Raw genomic sequence first — 6,571 nt, forward strand, 5'->3', positions numbered from 1 at the left:
TTCTCCCCAAAACTTGTGTGGTAAGTTTTTTTGCTTGCTCATACTTGCCATATTTAGTAGGGTCATGTTCCTTCTCTCAGCAAGTCCATTATGTTGAGGTGTATATGGAGTTGTCACTTCATGCGCAATGCCTTAATTGACACAGAAATCTTCAAATTCTTTTGAGGTGTACTCTCCTCCACCATCAGTTCTCAAGATCTTAATGGATTTGTCACTTTCTTTTTCTATTAAGACTTTGAATTTCTTGAAAACCTCTAAAGCCTCACTCTTAACCTTAATTGTATACAGCCACATCTTTCTTGTACATTCATCCACAAATGTGATAAAGTATTTGTTTTCCCCCAATGAAGATACTTCAAAAGGACCACATATATCAGAGTGAACTACTTGCAGTGCTACACTAGCTCTTTTGGATGCTTCAAAACCAAATGAGCATCTACTTTGCTTACTTTTGACACATACTTCACAAATGGCTTTTTTGTCATTCAGTTTTGGCATGCCATACACCAGTCCTTTAGCATTCAAATCACTAAGACTTCTAAAATTTAAGTGACCATACCTCTTGTGCCATAAGTCTTCAACATCTTCACTCCCTGCTGCAAATAGGCACATCATTCTTTCACTTGAGATGTTGCATTTGTATGTTCTATTCTTTGACGTGTTTGATTTGAGCACCAAGTTCTTCTTTTCATCAAACAGCTTCAAGGCGTCACCATTCATAGTTACTGAGAACCCCTTTTCCACAAGTTGGCCAATGCTCATGAGATTACACTTCATCTCAGGAACATACATTACATCTTCAATAATGATTCTTTTGCCACCATTGCTTCTGATTACTATGTTTCCACTGCCTTCAGCCACAAGGTTTCTACTATCAGCCAGTTTGATGCTTGTTTTCTTGCTAGTATCAAAGCTTGTCAACCACTCTTTATGTGATGTCATGTGGTTTGAGCATCCGGAGTCAAGAAATCACTCTTCATTCTTAATCTTCTCATCACTGGTAGTAGCCATCATCAGCACAGTGATGGAATCATCTCCATGAGCAAGATGAATAGTGAGGGGAACAGTCAAGGGAAACACTGAGTGATAAATTCTGGATATGCAAGATGAATAGCAATGGTTTTGGATCAAATATTCTGGTTCTTGATCGCAAGAACTGGGTTCGATGGAGTGCCTTGATGAAATCTTTATTTGGAGCACACGAATTAAGTGAAATTTTCCAGGATGGCTATGAGGATTTGGTGGGGAATCCAACTGATGCACAGAGGACTGCATTCAAGGAAGCCAAGAAGAAAGACTACAAAGCATTGTTCTACATTCAGCAGAATGTTGACAATCAACATTTTGAGAAGATTTCTAACGCAACAAGATCCAAAGAAGCATGGGATATCTTAGAAAACTATCACACTGGTGGAAAAAAGTGAAGCAAGTGAAGCTACAATCCTATAGAAGAAAATATGAGATGATGCAGATGGAAGCAGATCAAAAATTAAATGATTACTTCTCAAAATTGATAGCCATTGTCAACCATATGAGAACTTGTGGGGAGAACATTACAGATCAAATGGTAGTAGAAAAGGTGCTGAGATCTTTAAGTCCAAAGTTTGATTTCATAGTTGTAGCTATTCAAGAAGCAAAGGGTGTGAAAACCATGAAAATCAAAGAGCTGCAAAATTCACTGGAAGCACATGAGTTGCTGGTGCTTGATAGAAGTTATGAAAGATCAGTTCAACAAACATTTCAAGTTCAAACTTCCAAGAAGGAGGGAAATCAGAAAGATTTCAAGAAGAAGGGAAAAAGTAAAGCAAATTGGTCCAACAATGGAAAAAATAAGATTGAAGACAAAGCTGAATCTTCAAGAAGATGAGGTTTTGGCAGAAGTCAGAACAAGATGAGGGATTTTGACAAAAGTAAGGTACAATGCTTCAACTGTGAGAAGCATGGGCACTTTGCTGAGGAATTTTGGTTCAAGAAATATCAAAAGATTGATGAAGAAGCAAATATGGCTCATGGAGATGATTCCAGCACAATGTTGATGATGGCTACTACCAGTGATTAGAAGATTAAGGATGAAGAGTGGTTTCTTGACTCCGGATGCTCAAACCACATGACATCACATAGAGAGTGGTTGACAAGCTTTGATACTAGCAAGAAAACAAGCATCAAATTGGCTGACAGTAGAAACCTTGTGGCTGAAGGCAGTGGAAACATAGTAATTAGAAGCAATGGGTGAAAAAGAATCATTATTGAAGATGTAATGTATGTTCCCAAGATGAAGTGTAATCTCATGAGCATTAGCCAACTTGTGGAAAAGGGGTTCTCAGTAACTATGAATGGTGACGCCTTGAAGCTGTTTGATGAAAAGAAGAACTTGGTGCTCAAATCAAACACGTCAAAGAATAGAACATACAAATGCAACATCTCAAGTGAAAGAATGATGTGCCTATTTGCAGCATGGAGTGAAGATGTTGAAGACTTATGGCACAAGAGGTATATGGTCACTTAAATTTTAGAAGTCTTAGTGATTTGAATGCTAAAGGACTGGTGTATGGCCTGCCAAAATTGAATGACAGAAAAGCCATTTGTGAAGTATGTGTGAAAAGTAAGCAAAGTAGATGCTCATTTGGTTCTGAAGCATCTAAAAGAGTTAGTGTAGCACTGCAAGTAGTTCACTCTGATATATGCGGTCCTTTTGAAGTATCTTCATTAGGGGAAGCAAATACTTTATCACATTTGTGGATGAATGTACAAGAAAGATGTGGTTGTATACAATTAAGGTTAAGAGTGAGGCTTTAGAGGTTTTCAAGAAATTCAAAGTCTTAATAGAAAAAGAAAGTGACAAATCCATTAAGATCTTGAGAACTGATGGTGGAGGAGAGTACACCTCAAAAGAATTTGAAGATTTATGTGTCAATCAAGGCATTTCGCATGAAGTGACAACTCCATATACACCTCAGCATAATGGACTTGCTGAGAGAAGGAACAAGACCCTACTAAATATGGCAAGAAGTATGATCAAGCAAAAAAACTTACCACACATGTTTTGGGGAGAAGTTGTCACTACAGCTGCGTACATTCTGAGTAAATGTCCTACAATAATGAGGCAAAGCTGCATTTATCCTGACTCAAGTGATGAATCAGATAATGCAGAAGAAAACAATAATGATGTAAATGAACCAGAAGAAGTGGAAGCAACTGTGAGACCTCAAAGAATCAGACAAGCTCCAAGCAGGCTTAATGATTGTGAATTGATTTCTGATAATGTAGTAAATGATGAAGGTGATATCATTCACTTTGCATTATTAGCAACCAGTAAACAACAGGGAAAATCAGCAAAGCTGCATTTATCCTAACTCAAGTGATGAATCAGATAATGCAGAAGTAAACAAATGAACCAGAAGAAGTGGAAGCAACTGTGAGACCTCAAAGAATCAGACAAGCTCCAAGCAGGCTTAATGATTGTGAATTGATTTCTGATAATGTAGTAAATGATGAAGGTGATATCATTCACTTTGCATTATTAGCAGATGTTGAACCTCTCAATTATAAGAGGCGCTGAAGATAGAGGTATGGAAGAAAGCTATGATGGAAGAACTCCAATCAATTGAGAAAAATCACACCTGGGAGCTAGTAGATCTACCAGATCAGAAAAAGAAAATTGATGTGAAGTGGGTTTTCAAACTGAAATGAAATTCTGATGGAAAAGTTTCAAAGCACAAGGCCAGGTTGGTGGCCAGAGGTTTCTTACAAAAACATGGTATTGATTACAATGAAGTGTTTGCTCCAGTTGCAAGGCTTGAAATTGTAAGACTAGTAGTAGCTCTAGCTTGCAAGAGAAGGTGGTCACTCTATCACTTAGATGTAAAATCAGCCTTTCTAAATGGTCCACTTGAAGAGGTCGTGTTTGTGTCATAGCCTTCTGGTTTTGAAATACAAGGCAAGGAAAATATGGTATATAGACTCCATAAGGCTTTGTATGGCTTGAAGCAGGCCCCTAGAGCCTGGAACAAGAGGATTGATCAGTTTCTTATTCAAATAGGCTTCAAAAAGTGTTCAACAAAGTTTGGAGTATATGTGCAGAATTCAAGTGAAGAAGAAATCATGATAATTTGCCTATATGTGGACGATTTGCTCATTACTGGAAACAAAACATCAGAGATTGAAAAGGTGAAAAGCAAGCTGAAGTCTGAATTCGAAATGACTGATCTAGGTGAACTTTCATTCTTCTTAGGCATCGAATTTCTGAAGATGAAGACATGAATGGTTATACACCAGCAAAAGTATATAGGTGAGTTGCTTGAGAAATTTGAAATGAATAGCTGCAATTCAATCTCAAATCCATCAGAAACAAACTCAAAAATATATGAGTGCAGTGAGGAAGAAAGAATTGATCCAACACTGTTCAGACAAATGGTTGGCTCACTGAGGTATCTATGCAACAGTCGGCTTGACATCTGCTACTCAATAAGTGTGATTAGCAGATTCATGCATGATCCAAGAAAGACTCACTTGATAGTTGCTAAAAGGCACAAAGGAGTTTGCTCTGCTATTCCCGAATGGAAGCAAAGGTGAAATAATTGAACTCATTGGATACTCAGATAGTGATTGGTGTGGAGACATCACAGATAGAAGGAGTACATCTGGTTATGTCTTTAAGTTCAATGAAGCAGCCATATCATGGTGTACGAAGAAGCAACTAGTGACTGCACTATCATCGTGTAAGGCAGAATATATTGCAGGAACACTTGCAACCTGTCAAGAAGTATGGCTGGATGCAGTAATGAAGGAACTGAGGTGTGAAGTGATGAAGCCTCTGATACTCAGAATTGATAACAAGTCAGCCATTAGCCTTGCAAAGAACCTGATCTCACATAGCAGAAGTAAACATATCGATACAAGGTTCCATTTCATTAGGGAGCATGTGAACAATGGAATTATTGAAGCACAATATTGTCCAACTGAAGTGCAATTAGCAGATGGTTTTACAAAGGCTCTAAAACTTGACCGATTTGAGTTTTTGAGAAAGAAGCTTGGTGTTATAAGTGTTCATCAGTTATGAATTAAGGGGAAGTGTTGAAATTTAATTCATAAACTGTTATGCTACAAATTGAGAGTTAGTTACAAATTAGTTAGTTATTGTTATGGATAACTTGCTTCACAAGCATTTTGTAACTCATAAAACATAACAGCTTTGTAGCATGAATGAATATCAGAATTTTATCTCAATCCTTTCTTCCTCTGCCTTTTCTGTTTTTTGTTGCGCCTGGATTGTGTTCATCACAGTTACTGATTCCAACAAAATTGAACCAAATTGAGATCATATTACGATTGTATAATTTAAATTGATCCGAACAACACCGCCAACCTGCGAATGAACAGAACCGTTCGAGGAAGACGGTTTGCTGGGTATGGATCTTCCACTTGTTGCTTCATTGTTTTCCAGAAAGTCTAGTACCGAGTTGGTCCAACAATCATTCTTTGATATTATCGTTGGGTATATGAACAAGATTTACAAATGATGAATGGTTGTGGAAATTCCTTTGCTCAAAAGTGCATGTGTTTGGCAATTGAAGATGAGACACAACCACATTCGTTCATCTGATTATATAAACCATACTACTCTTTATGCCTTCCATTCTTAGACTACTTTTCTTAAATTATTGATGTGTAACTACTTCAATTTCAATTTCGCATATCTGTTCAAGCGACTTAAGGATAAGATGAAACATTAATGGAAGTGCTACTTAATGCAGTGAGTTTAGGTTCCATCCTGACTTAATTTTTATAAAATGAATGCGCTGTGATATCAATACAGTTTGTATAAGAGTATGGCCTCTTTAGGAATGTTTTCTTTTTGACAACAGATATCTAATATCTTTGAAATGATGGACAATCATTACATGAGTAAGATAGCATGAATTTGGGTTTGGGGCATTCCCCGCCCAAGTTCTTGAACCAAATTAACAATCCTAAGCATTCCATGAGCAGCAGCCCCATTTAAATGTCTTTTAACAAAAACCATGGAACTATCTTCAAATTGTTTTAACGTGACAATGCACTTTCTATTGACAGGATCTATGGCAGCCAGGCATAGTTCCTGATTAATATGCATTTCACCACCATCATTGCATCATATTCAATATTGTCAAATGAGACGAGATGGAGGGCAAAGTTCGAACTATGTCTCCTCTCTTCGTCATGCCAATGTTCTCATCGGCAAGTGTGTTATGACAATGTTCTCAGTGGCGTATGTTTTCTTATCACGATAAGATTTTGTGAAATTGGGCCTTGGATTTCTATAGAGAGCAGGCCAGTTTAAGTGATATTGGCTTGGTTATTTAGTTCAGAAAATTAGAATGGTGGCCATTTAAGTGAAACTGTTTTGTACAATATAAGAACCAAATTGGATTGAAGTTCACTATTGTTCAACCAGTTCATGAACTATATACCTCAATAGTATCTATTATTTAAATTCAGTCTGGATAGAGTTAGGCCAGTTACAATCTGAAGCTACCATGTATTTGTAGAAGATATCAATTATAAACATTAAAAAAAAAATGAAGACTACATA

The sequence above is a fragment of the Cicer arietinum genome, chromosome 6 (genome assembly GCF_000331145.2).
Source record: "Cicer arietinum cultivar CDC Frontier isolate Library 1 chromosome 6, Cicar.CDCFrontier_v2.0, whole genome shotgun sequence".
NCBI classification, from domain to species: domain Eukaryota; kingdom Viridiplantae; phylum Streptophyta; class Magnoliopsida; order Fabales; family Fabaceae; genus Cicer; species Cicer arietinum.